The sequence below is a fragment of the Triturus cristatus genome, chromosome 1_2 (assembly GCF_964204655.1).
Source record: "Triturus cristatus chromosome 1_2, aTriCri1.1, whole genome shotgun sequence".
In the NCBI taxonomy this organism is placed as follows: domain Eukaryota; kingdom Metazoa; phylum Chordata; class Amphibia; order Caudata; family Salamandridae; genus Triturus; species Triturus cristatus.
In genome coordinates, this window is record NC_140580.1 from 722,905,457 (window position 1) to 722,919,411 (window position 13,955).

Sequence of the window (13,955 nt, forward strand, 5' to 3'; positions counted from 1 at the left end):
AGCACTCCATGGAGCCCTGATGACAGAATATCTTAGGGCAGGGGCAGCACCTGCCAGCCTTCTAGTGCGTATAGAACCTAAAATCTTTTTGGAAGACAAGCAATTCCGGGTGGACTGGAGCTACATAGCGAACAAGTGCACCCGGGACTGGCTTGTCTTGATAATTAACACGGCCAAGAGGCTCAGTGACGAGCTCCTCAAGGAGATCTTAGAGTTAGAGGAGACCATAAAGGCAGACACAACTATCACTGACACAAAAGAACAGCTGGCCAGAATTCAAGAAGACCTAAATGAATATCAAGCATATATGGTCAACCAAAAGATTAAGGGACTTAGACGTAATCTAGATAGGTTTAGCCATGAATGGGCTTTTCCATATGTTGAAGATCAACACTATCAACAGACCCAACCCCAACCAACATTCCAACCAGGTGGGAGAGGGGGACGTCGTCAGGGGAGAAGAGCTCCAAATAACTGGACATTTGAAAATACCAGCAGTGAGGAAGATGAGACCCCTGCTCAAGTATCCACTTCTAACCAGAGGGTTAGATTTAATCCCCAGGACAAAACCAATGAGGATTTGGGAGCAATGTTTAGGGTTTTTTTAGGACAGCAAACACAGAACCCGATGGACCAACGAGGGGCCAGTTACAGAGGTCGGGGACGCGGTCGGGCCCGCCAGAACCAGAACTCCACCTGGCAGCCATTCTCCCCCAGGATTACACGCAGCAGAGGCAGAACACCCCTATAACTGCAACTAACAACATAGTAGTCAATCTTTCAAAATACCAACTCACTGACACAGAACTTGCAGTACTAAATAAAGGATTAGGGTTTGTACCCACTCCCCGTCACGATGGGTTCCAACTCCGGGCCGAGCTTCATGGTCTGATGAGAAAAATTAAACTCAAAAAATTTTTTGAGGGGAAAGAACAGGAAAATATGTCGGTGTTTTCAACAAATCTGCGCCGCCCTTCCCAGTTCTGCCCGCCCAACAGTGCAGTGGGCCCCGAAACATTAGTGTTCGAACAGAAGGTGTTACAGGATATCCTTCAGTTGGAACAAAACATGCAAACTCCAACTCATAGCAATATGAGTTATGTGGATTGGCAAGCACTGAAGAGCATACAGAACAACCAATCCATCACTATCAAGCCGGCCGACAAGGGCGGGGCTGTGGTAGTGATGGACACACAAGACTATGACATCGAAGTGGCCAGGCTCCTGGGTGATCGTAATAACTATCGACCCTTGGCACGGGACCCCACCAACGAACTACAAGCGATGATCACTCAATTAGTGACGGAAGCCAAGGAAAAGAAGTGGGTGACATATAGAGAAGCTGAATTTCTGATCAATTTAAAACCACGGGTTCCGGCGTTCTATATAGTCCCCAAGATTCACAAAGTACAACGCCCTCCCCCGGGTCGCCCCATAGTATCGGGCATTCAGTCCCTACTGGAACCACTATCCCAGTTTTCAGATTTTTTCCTGAGAGAATGTGTCATTACCCAACCCTCATACGTCCAAGATACAACGGATGTTCTGAGAATTCTGGAAAATGTATCATACAACCCTGATAACCATTATCTCGTCACTATAGACATAGAATCTCTATATACGAGTATCCCTCAGGAGGCCACGCTGGTGGCAGCAGCACGAGCCCTGAGAGACTCCGAATGGTTTTATGATACACCACAGACTTTTGTTCTCCAGTGTGTTGAGATTGCCCTAACAAGGAATTTTTTTGCATGCAAGGAACAGCTATACCTCCAGGTATCCGGGACATCGATGGGGGCTACCTTTGCCCCAAGCCTGGCATGTATCTATGTGGGCCAATTTGAGGCTTATTACATCAACCCAGATACCAATCCCTTCCAGAGGAACATTGTCCTCTGGAAGAGATACATAGACGATGTGCTATGTATCTGGAAAGGCTCAGAAGAGAGACTCAACGAGTTCCTCACGTGGCTCAACGGCCTTGATGGCTGCTTGAAATTTACATGGTCAGTGAGTAGCACAACTGCAGTATACCTGGACCTTGATATACAGGCCGAAAATGGGGGTCTGACTACTACGGTCCATCAAAAACCAACGGACAAAAACTCCCTACTGCACTACAGATCATTCCACCCTAGAGCACTCAGGGATAACTTGCCCGTGGGGCAGTTTCTGAGGTATCGCCGCAATTGTTCCACTTTACAACACTACTCTGAGCAATCCCAGGTGCTAGCCACTAAGTTGAGGGACCGGGCATACCCAATTAAGGTCATCAAACAAGCAAGAAAGCGAGCTTACAATACCCCGCGCGCTGCTTTATTAGAAAAAACCCCTAAGAAAAGCAGCAACTGCATTCCAGTAGTGACTACTTTTGGTCCACTCTCCACTAAAATTCGACAGACCATTCGCAGACACTGGCATCTGCTAAGTACTGCGAATATGCAAATGCCACCTCCCCGCTTCGCATTCAAGCGGTCAACGAACATCCGTGATCGTCTGGTCCATACAAGACCAAGACAGGACCCCCGTGAGACCAACATTCCGCAGGGACATTACCCATGTGGGAGCTGTTCTGTGTGTGCGTTTACATCTGCCACCAAAAGTGTAACTCTTGCAAACAACACCATCTGGTTTTTAAACCAGTTTAGCAATTGTAACACAACTAATGTTATTTACAGACTGACATGCCCCTGTGACCTCCACTACATTGGCCTCACCAGCAGGAAGGTCAAAATCAGGATACAAGAACACCTGAGTACATTACGTGCAGGGAGATTAAGTACCAGACTGGTGCAACACTATCAGTCCCAAAAACATATGCCAAAAGATGTACGGTGGGTGGTCCTTGAAAGGGTGAAGGGGGACCTTTTCAATATGGAGACTAGATTAAGCACCAGGGAAGCACGCTGGATTTACCAGGAAGGGGTGGACAAAAATGGACTTAATGACCTTATTGAGTGGAATAGGGTAAGTGTATAGTCCATTAATTTCCTATACAGCCAGATAAAACTAGCTTGCTGTGGTATGCCTTAAATTTAGGTCCAGGCCCAACCTCGACCAAGGAGTAGAAACAGCAAGGGACTACCAGCGGACAACCTGTAAAAGAGAACTCTCTACCTCGTGGTGAGACAGGTCCGACTGATAGCTGGAGAAAAGAAATAGTTGTGACTGCAAGGTAAAAATCTACAGAACTACCTATTTAGAGTGATAGAGACATGGCTCAATCCCATCTTCCCAGGAACGAATAGCGGACTGACAGGTTATGGACACCAGTCCAAGATGGCGGCGCCACACGACACATATAGGAGAACCACATTAGACACTTCCTGAGTAGGGCGGTTCCCTTCCGGGTTGGTACACGAGTTGAACCAGGTGTATTTAATCCCAGGCAACAGCGCACTGGGTTGATGCGGTGCTGAGCGAACGCCGGACGCACAAGTAACTAAGGTGGGTTCTGCAGCAAGAGATACTGGTTAAGCAGGGACTCTGTGAACTCTTTAATCAGCTGGAACTTTTTAATTAGCTGGAAGCATGAGTGGTGGCTTTGGGGCTACAGAGTGCGAGACGGGAGGGTCTATAATATCCCGAGGGGGTCCCCTTCCCAGCCCTTAATTTAAATACAACCTCCGAAAACACAACGATGATGGTTTGAGTAGCGAAGATACAGCGTCCCATTACAGCCACAATTTGAGACGCCGTAACACGTTGGGGAGACTGGAAAACTGTAAGACAGGGGGCGCCATTGATACTAGTAGAATGGGGCGCAAAGCCGAAGGATATACGTATAGTGAGTTACGATATGCCAAAATCCATAATAACAGACTCACGATTCATGATTATATGTTACAGGCTCACAGTAGGAGCCGTCCAGAAGAGCCCAGAACGAATGCAGTTTATCGCATACCAGAGCTCCAGGGTAAAGGTATACCCGTCCTGGGTCAAATTCCGGTAAATGACATGGCCTATACGCTACGAGGGGAATAATATTCTTTGCCCATGTGCCAACTGATGTCGCTTCGTGTTGTTGTTTGTCTCTTTACCCTTTGTCTCTTACAGAAGTTTTTATGAAAAGACAGGCGGAAATGCAGGGTTGAGAAAAAAACCCCACGCCCTGATGAAATTGCCATGAGTGTACCCAAAGGCAATGAAACATGTCGGCATTTTAAATTGAAGTAGACACACAGCACGGAATAAAATTGTAAGCCAGTGTGTACTAGTTCACTTTTACATATAAGTTGTGGGGATTCCTTGGTGCACACAATTTGGCACTATATCTTTCTTTACACACACCTTAGCACTTTTTAGGTTGTTACCTATTTCTCTTCCCTTACACTCAATTTGTTTTCGGAACGAGGGCTGCTGATGATGAGACCTTGAGGCAGCAGGCGAGTACCTTCCTGCTTAAACCTCCATGGTGGTGCTACCGTGAGGCTCCCTCGTTCCTTTCCTACACTTTTTCACTACTATTGGGTGTTTTAGAGACAGACATTTGGGATTAATGAGACAACTGTACCTCATATGAATTTCTTCTTTTCTTTTTCTAAATAGGTGAAATCATACCCATAAGCAGCGTTGATGGTGTGACCACATGCTCAATAGTTTGTCTTAAATATAAGACTAAGGGTATAGATGCTTGATTGGTTCTTCACCTTGGGAACAGGTCACTTGCTGTATGAAACGTTTGAGTGGGGGATGACCTGTTCTCTGCCCCTATAGCTCCAATTTGTGTTGGGGTGCTGGTACGGGGCAGGTCCGGATGCAGGTGAACTTGCAGGCGAGGCAGCTGAAGGGTCCGTGGGTGCGTCTCGGGGTGGCTTGGTAGCATCCCGGGGTTCGGCCGGTGTTGAGTGCGTTGAGGGTGGCGGCGTCGTACGTCTGGCGGGTGGGCTGGGGTCCTCGGGGGCCAGGGGTTCGGGCGCTGGGCACGGGCCAGGCACGGACGGGCGCAGACGGGCTTGCCTTTGGCGCGCCTTCGGCGCGCCAGCAGCGCGCCCGCTGCACGCGGCCGCTGCGCGGCCGCTGCGCGGCCTCCATATGAGTGGGAGCGGGAGGGAGGAGCAGCTGGGAGGCGGGAGCGGGGCGGCCAATGGGGATCAAGGGGGCGGGGCCGCAGGGACGCAGCAGCGGGAAAAGAGCAGCGGGGGCGACGGGACAGAGGGAAGGGTGCGCGGGAGAAAACCGGGCAGGGGTACAGGAGGCAAAATCAGGGTGGTGGACACAGATGAACAACGGGGGAAGAAGCAGGCTGAGGGGTACAGAAGAAAGACGGTTGGCTGGGGTTCAGGGCACAGTGAAGCACAGGCAGTCTGGAGTACAGAAACAAAGGTTAGCTGGGCACAGGAAAAAAAACGGGGGAAGTGCAGGCTGAGGGGTACAGAAGAAAAAGGGGTGGCTGCGGTACAGGGCACAGTGAGACACAGGCAGTCAGGAACCAGTGCAAGCAGCGGCAGCGAGCGGCAGACGGCGGCCTGCAGGGCACACAGGGGGCTGCGTGGCGGTGAGGGGAGCGACCTACCTGAAGCAGGGTCAAAGGTCGCTCTCTCTACCGCTGTGCGGCCTCCATATGAGTGGGAGCGGGAGGGAGGAGCAGCTGGGAGGCGGGAGCGGGGTGGCCAATGGGGATCAAGGGGGCGGGGCCGCAGGGACGCAGCGGCGGGAAAAGAGCGGCGGGGGCGACGGGACAGAGGGAAGGGTGCGCGGGAGAAAACCGGGCAGGGGTACAGGAGGCAAAATCAGGGTGGTGGACACAGATGAACAACGGGGGAAGAAGCAGGCTGAGGGGTACAGAAGAAAGACGGTTGGCTGGGGTTCAGGGCACAGTGAAGCACAGGCAGTCTTGGGTACAGAAACAAAGGTTAGCTGGGCACAGGAAAAAAAAAACGGGGGAAGTGCAGGCTGAGGGGTACAGAAGAAAAACGGGTGGCTGGGGTACAGGGCACAGTGAGACACAGGCAGTCAGGAATCAGTGCAAGCAGCGGCAGCGAGTGGCAGGCGGCGGCCTGCAGGGCACATAGGGGGATGCGTGGCGGTGAGGGGAGCGACCTACCTGAAGCAGGGTCAAAGGTCGCTCTCTCTACTGCTGCGCGGCCTCCATATGAGTGGGAGCGGGAGGGAGGAGCAGCTGGGAGGCGGGAGCGGGGCGGCCAATGGGGATCAAGGGGGCGGGCCGCAGGGACGCAGCGGCGGGAAAAGAGTGGCGGGGGCAACGGGACAGAGGGAAGGGTGCGCGGGAGAAAACCGGGCAGGGGCACCTCTTTCTATTCCTTTACTTTGTGTGCCTCAAATGCCTTTCTTGCTTTAAGGAATGCAATAAATACTACATTTTACATCATGTATGCTCAGAGCACCATTATTTGGGTCCACAAATAAGCATTACCTTAGTAGTGTTTTCCCTGCATAAACTCAACACAAAACATTTGTTGGGGGCGCCGACCAAGATTGTCGCACGGGGCGCCACCAACACTAAAGCTGGCCCTGTCTGGGGTACATATGCGGAAGGGGGGGTGCACAGAGGTTATAAATGTTATTTGCATTACTGGACCAATTACTCATCCTATCTCTTCCTCTTTTGCCCCCCACCCCTCCCCCTAGTTTCCCCCGTCCAGATCTTTCACTCACGGCTGCAAGGCTGCGGTGTATTGTGGAAAATCTCAGTCAGTCCTAACTTCATTTCAGGTCAATTGGTTGTTCGTAGGTTTTGGGATGCACATACTGGAGGTGAGCAAAGTATATTTTACCCTGACAAAGTTTCTGATTTTTTCACCTCTGATTCTTTTTTGTACATTGTTAGATTATGCACATTGTTTTGCAAGTTAATGTACCTAACCAAGCTAAGCCAAAAAAAGTGCGACTAAATTCTCCCTCCAAGGGTACTTTTTGAGTACATTTTCTATGCACAGCGTCATTAAACAACAGAAGAAAGTATAGGTCCTCGATTTGTTGTGCCTGTACTTTTGGTGGTAATACCAAATGTGGTACATTTCACTTCCACAGTGTGCAATATTTACCAGGTGCGCTTTTACCTACCTATCTTGAGGTTTGACAGTCAGAGTGAGTTACAACATATAGCATTGGTGTTAGTACACATATTTACTGAATATTTTTCTTTTTTTTCCTATTTTCCTTTATTTTTGGGGATTTCCTGTTGCAAAAAGCCCAGAAACACAATTGATTATGTGGTAATTACTGCCAAGCTTGGGTTCTCAGTTTAGGTGGAAACCTCCATTTAAGCTCGAATCAGGATTTACATGACAATCAGAATTGGGCCCTGTTTTCTGCAATTACATTTTGACAAAAGATTCAATCTCTGGAATGAGCCTTTAATCAAAGGCATGCCTCCTGGGGATTGTGAAAATATTCTAAGTCAGTGGTGTTAATTGTGAAAATAAAGGCCTCTGTGGCTGCATCACTCAGAGACATTACCCAAAGAAACCTAACACACCTGGTGGCAATCCAATTTGCTAAATGGATTTAGAAAACAACCAGGCTCATAATATGTGCTAGGAGAAGGAAATAGGTTTGTTCATACTACAGTATATTATCATCATGGTTTTTGGATCCCAGTTGCACTTCCCTACATTGCAAGCCGCACAAAAGGCCAAAAAATTGCCCCAAATCACAGCAAAAAAAGTTAGATCTTCACCTGCAGTAGTACCTCAAACAAGAGCAGACTTGCCACTTTTGGGAATTCAGAAACATTCTCAGTGTTATGACTTGAAAGTTGTGCCCGGCAAACGTTTCCAGGTATCCTACGGTGAACATCATGTTACATGTTTGCGGGGCTCCCATTTCCCAAATCATAATTCTACACCGTGTACAATTACGCACTGTGGAACTGCAGCCAGCATGTTGAAATTAGGTCTGGGCAGAATTATTAATTCCGCAAGCGGAATTGGAGGAATTTGGTAATTTCGAGTTAGTCTTGTAATGTGGAATTACTTATCAATTAGATCGCTCCACCGGCAGTATTAATCTGCAGTAATTTCTAAAGAGGGAGCAGTCCATCTAAGTTTAAAAATCATTACAGATGAAAGTTTAATCTGCAGTGTTTTAAAAAAAAAAAAATTTAGAGGGACTGCTCCCTCTTGAGGCAATGTTTAGAAACCACTGCAGAGCATACCCCACAGCGCCCTTACATACTCTGCAGTAATTACTGTAGATTATGTAAGGGCAGCAAGGGGTATGCACTGCAAAGTGATATGCAGTGGTTTCTAAAGTTTAGTATGCCGTTACATACTCTGCAGTAATCACTGCAGAGTATGTATGGGCGGCGAGTGGTGTTTGGCCGCGCTATTTTGTTACCTCATAATGCATCCATTTTTGGATGCAAGGGTGCATTTTGCACTAAAAAATAGCACCAAATTTCCACTCTGCCCGTCGTGAAATTTCATGGAATCTCACAGAATTTTTATGTAATCCCGCAGAATTCCTCAGAATCAAATTGTGCCAATTCCACCCATCTCTAGTTGGAGTTAACTTTGTGATATTGAGGTTGTAGGCTGCTAATGAAAAATATTTTAGGTTCTGTCATTATCCAAGTGTAATTTTCTATCAAATGTTCCCTTTGCTCATGACAGGCCCAGGCAATCTGGAAGCAATTGTCACAGTAGGTAAACCTTGCAAGCAGTGACCTCAAAAGATTTTTCTTTGTGTTTGTTTCAATTAGAATTTTTCATTGAACTTGGCACCCCTTTAATTTGTCACCTCAAGTGGCTGCTAGCTGTCTCTGTGGAAAGGCCATACGGAATTTGGGAGTATTTAGAATAAAATTACCTTCTGGCCCTGAGAGGTATGTATGTGCAAATGTATTTGGTAACTGTATAGTGCAAATCTAACCAAAAGGCAGTGGAAAACTCTGAAGGCTAAAAATAAAAATACAATCAGCAAGTGACTGGAGAGGTAGCGGGGTTCTGAGAGCAGAAGTGCACTGTCCCTCTATTGTGATGTAATGTTCTTTAAAGAGGATTGTGTTAGACGATTTCCTAAACTAGAGCATGAGTGGGTCATTCCTGATGGAAATGGCGATGTTCAAAATCCTGGATACATAAATGAAGGCTTGTTGCCTTGTTTTCTTGTTTTTCATACTCCTTTGCATCCATTTTGATGGTGGCTGACTGAGTATGTGCATAGAGCCAGCAGAGATGGCGAACTATGCAAGGGTGCTGGCTACCACAGCTTTGTAAATGATGCAGATGGTTTTGAAGATGGTGCAGGCTGACAATGGAGTTCCATCAGGATGAGGGAGTGATGTGAACAGAATTCTTCAGGCCCTGGATGAGGCATTATGCTGCATGTAGGATGCCCTTAAAGGGGTGCAGTTGGCAGTCTGGGAGGCCACGGAGCAGGGCATTGGTACCATCCTGGTGCAAGAATGTGAGAGCTCGAACAGCAGTTCCAGGTTGAATCCAAGTGGCTTGGAGATGGGTAGAATTTGGGATTTGAAGCCATCAAGGTTCATATCACTGAGCAAGATTTTCACTGCTTGTTTCTTGCTGTTCTTGGCAAATAAAAGGAATTCAGTCTTGGTGGGTTGAGCATGAGGCAAGGTTTGAACATCCAAAAATGAAGCCAGTTAATTTGGGGGGCCATGATATTTGGTCATTTAATGTCAGCTGTAGATGATGGATCCCCGAACAGTGTCATGTATGTGCATGTTTGCATTGTGCTGAGGGGATTACCAGGTATTCGTTCACGCAGCTCTCTGATGGATGTCACATGCTGTTTTTCTGAGTCCCCAGATAGATCATGCAGTCTGTGTTTTCTCCTTTGTACTGCCTGTCACCGGTGTATTCAACTGTGTAGCCTTGGACCGTGTCATGTATGTGCATGTAACTTGCATGATCGAGGTAACTATTAGCGGCGATACTGCGTGTCTCTCGGACCTCTTTCAAGTGCTCACCATCCTTTTTCTCAGCCATCCCCTCCCCACAGGGGCGGCAATCTGAGGGATAGCCCCGGGCGCCACAAGCTCTAGCTACTCCTCTGTCCTCAGCTAGGCTCATGCAATGTCTGTCTGCCAGAAGTAACTGCAAAGAACAGGGCGTGTTGGAGGCCTTCAATCGATTTATTCTCCAGGTAAAGGGAAGGGCAAGGAAGGGGAAAACTAAAGGTGTGTGTGGGTGGTTAGATTTATGTTTTAATTTTTAGCTAGGTCACTTGATGCCTCAGTGTGGGAGGTGGAACCTCATGTAGTAACTACTGGTGCAAGGAAAGGGAAATGAAAGTAATGAAGATTTCCAGAAAGTAATCAAAAAATACATGATTATTTAGATTTTGCACAACTCGAAGCAGCCTGCAGACTCTCAGGATTCTCTACAGAGGAAATGACTGTGGCAGAACCATAAAGGTGTCCTGCGAGGCTGCCCACTCTGCACTTGCCTAGAACAGCCGTGGCGAGGGAGCATTCTGACGTCTGAGCCTCAGAACTGCAAACAGGTGTCTTTTGTGCTGTAGTGTGCTGTAAGGCATTGGATAAGACTTCGACCGGCTCAGCCAAAGGAGTGTGGGTGTCATAATGTCTTATTTTGTTTCTGAGTTATTGCGGGGCTTTTCCATATATGGAGGGGAACAGTGAATGTTATAAGTGTATAAGCAACTGCATGCTTAGTCTGACCCAGACCTGCAAAGCTTTAAAAATAACCAGAACAGATCTGTGCCACCCACACAAAAATGTTAACAGAATAACAAGTCGAGTGTGCGGACATCTGCGCCTGGACAACCGACACAGCTATGCCTTCCCCAGGCTTTTTAATCAAAAACCGATGTTCTTGTATACATCAGAACTTTGCTGGGGTAAAGTATTGACGGCTAAAGGTGCATGAAGGTGTCATTTTTTCTATCAAAGACAAATTGCTGCAACTGTTAGCCGATTTCCTAACATTCTCTTGCATATTTAATGGGGCTATCATCTGATCTAAACGACCTACAGGCAAACATTCCTCCAATAAAGTCAAGCCACTCGTGTGCAGCTAATTGAGCAATAAAGTAATCATGTGATGTTAGTCAACATTCCCCATGCTCCCAATGCTGCCCTAATGCTCCCTTGGATTGGCACACAGGAGCATTTGCCAAGCAAAGTCAACGTGTCGAGAAAAAAAAAGAATTCAGACCTGCCAGTGCACACCACACAGGACATCGACACTCTGCACATGTTCATCTAGTGAAGAGCCCATATCCCATCATTTGGTGAGGACAAACGGAGCTGGAAACCGGCACAGAGTGGGTTTCCAGCTCGTGTAGGGAGGCTCGGCGTCGCCAGTAGTTTGGAAAAACATAAATGTCTGTACTCACTTTCCAGAGTGCTTATTTGCTCCTGACAAGTGCCAGTACTCTCCCTTTAAATAAATTACAGCAGAGCTGAAAAGTGCATGCACTCTCCCTTTCAAATTAAAAAAGTGTAGGCACTCAGTACCGGATAGTACCTTCCCATGTAAAGCACTGCGTAGCAGGTATCCATCACAGGATTTGCAATTCGGGCCCTCTCCTTTTCTGGAATATCAGAAGCAGTAAAATAAGCTTCTATGTGAACACTTCGAAAGATAATGGGGGGGGGGGGGGTCATAGAGTATCCCAACACTTTTCAATGTCCCCACCCCCATATAGGACCCTCCAGCGTACTTACCAACCTATAACCAAATGTCACTGTATGTGGAGGGAGCGTGACCTTGAACGGAGCAGGGCCACTTAGAAGCACTCTGCCTCCCACCAATAAACGATATGTGCATTGACGATCAGTACAAAAAATTAACATTTGCACTCAGTCGCAATCGGCATGACTCACAGGTGAGGAGGGTGTGGGGGGACACGCGGGAAGGAGAGGGGGTTTATTTAAAAAAAAAAAAACGTACCTTCGCCTCCTGTCTTGCATCGTGTCTCCTTCTCTCTCTGCTCTCCGAGTCCCAAGAAGCAGGTCGCCTCCCTCTCCTCCTCTGAGCCAATCACAATGCTGCAATGGCAGCGCTGTGATTGGCTGGGGCGCCGACCGCACAGGCGTCTATGGAGAGGCTGTTTTCTCCATGCAGGCTGCATGCAGCCTACATGGAGAAAAGAGTAGAGTGCGTTTGACTGGTTTGGTTGGCCCCGACCACACAGTTAGCGCCCACAACATTGGGCAAGCCACTCTTCCCCAGCAGGACCGAACCAACCAAACCCTTTATTCCTGCTTTCTCGCAGTGCGAGAAGAAGAAACATAAAATAGTATTCATAATACCATTTTATGTGTTTGCTTCTCACACTGCGAGAAAGCAGTGGAGCGACGCTCCCCCGCCCACATGGAGGTGCCTCCCCTGTTTGCCCCGTCTGATAGGTACAGAAACCTACCTGAAATGTTGCCTACCAATTAATAGGACGGTTTTTTATCGCTTGTAGTTGAATTGAGGGGGGTAAGTGATTTTTTGGGGAGGATGTAAAGGTGCCCAAACTGGATTTATTTAGATAATATGACCACACTTACGAGCGCCAAAGAGAGGTTTGCAATATTTATCGTGACTGCTATTTATTTGATACCACATGATCCAGAATTTATCAGGTGTTATGTTTAGCATCTATACTCGTTTTGACTCTAATATGGGGCCTTCAGTGTTAATTTTGGTGCTTTCAGCACCAAAATCCCATGGTGCTATTATCTTATGGGCATTCTTCCCCTGCTGTATTTTAGCAGGTTTGATCTGCCGAAATGCAGTTAAGGAAAATTGTCAGGAAAATTGCAGTGGTAAGGGGTTTATTACATCAGGGAATTATTGAGGGTGATAAACTCTTCAAAATATATAGTTCTTATCTCTGCATAAGCTGTTATTGGTGCAGGGAGTGGAAACATCCAATGTACTCATAATCAGACTAATCAGACCCTAAACATTGGTATTTAAACGCACTGGTCATATTACAACGATCTGATGTTGGAATACATGTAGACCACTAAACATCACTGATGTAACCAAACCTACTTGCCGATCAAAATAAAAGGAAGCTACAAAATGTATTTTATGTTGGTTTAACTATTTCTCTTGAATATGGACTAAGAACATACCGTAGTCCAAGACCAAACAATGCTTCCCCATGGAACCCTAATCCACACCAGGCCTGACTGTTGCATCACTCCAGGGTCAATACAAGAGCAGTTAATTGCTAACTTTTTCTAAAGTATTGGTGACTCTTTCTAATTGTAATGTGTCACTCTTGCAATCCTTAGTTTTTATAGGGCTGTTCGGTTTTATTAACTGCCTGCACCTTGGAGTATATCAGGTGCGTTGTTGGGAAGTTATACATCTTACCCCCTCACCTCATTCACTTAATCAACAAACTCGTTCTGAGAAATACCACCATATTTTTAAGTTTAATACGCCCAAGTGTTAAGGAAGACAGGATTCATAATTCAGTAAGTTAAAAATGAAAGTTGGGAGCAGATGTTTATTGCATTTGAGTGACTAATTCACTGAGCCATCCTGTAAAGTAAACTCTTCCATTGAAGATCAGTCTGTCAGAATTTAGCAAAGTATGAAGTGCTGAAAATACATAGAATACATTCTCCAAGGATCCAACACATTTGGGGAGTGTTATTTGAAAGAGGTTAGAATCAGGAGGGGCTAATGGATGAGGGTGGAGTCAGTGACAGTCAGCCCATGGTCTGCAACAATATATGCATTTCTTTACAAATTGTTTCTCCCAAAAAATAATTACATTGACAAAAATGAATGTGATGGTAATGTTGTTTGTGTTACTTTATTGTACACAAGTAGACAAATATGTGTAATAACTGTGGAGCAGATTTACAAGAAAGTGACGCATCTGTAGTGATACGTCACTTTCCCTGTCCCACCCTGAGAAACCCTTGCGTCATCATGGATGCTCCATATTTACAATACGGCACACCATGGTGCAAGGATTGACAGATGCATCAGAAATCCTGACGCATCTGTTGGGGCAAAAGTCACGCATTGCTGGAGTTGTGTCGCAAGCAT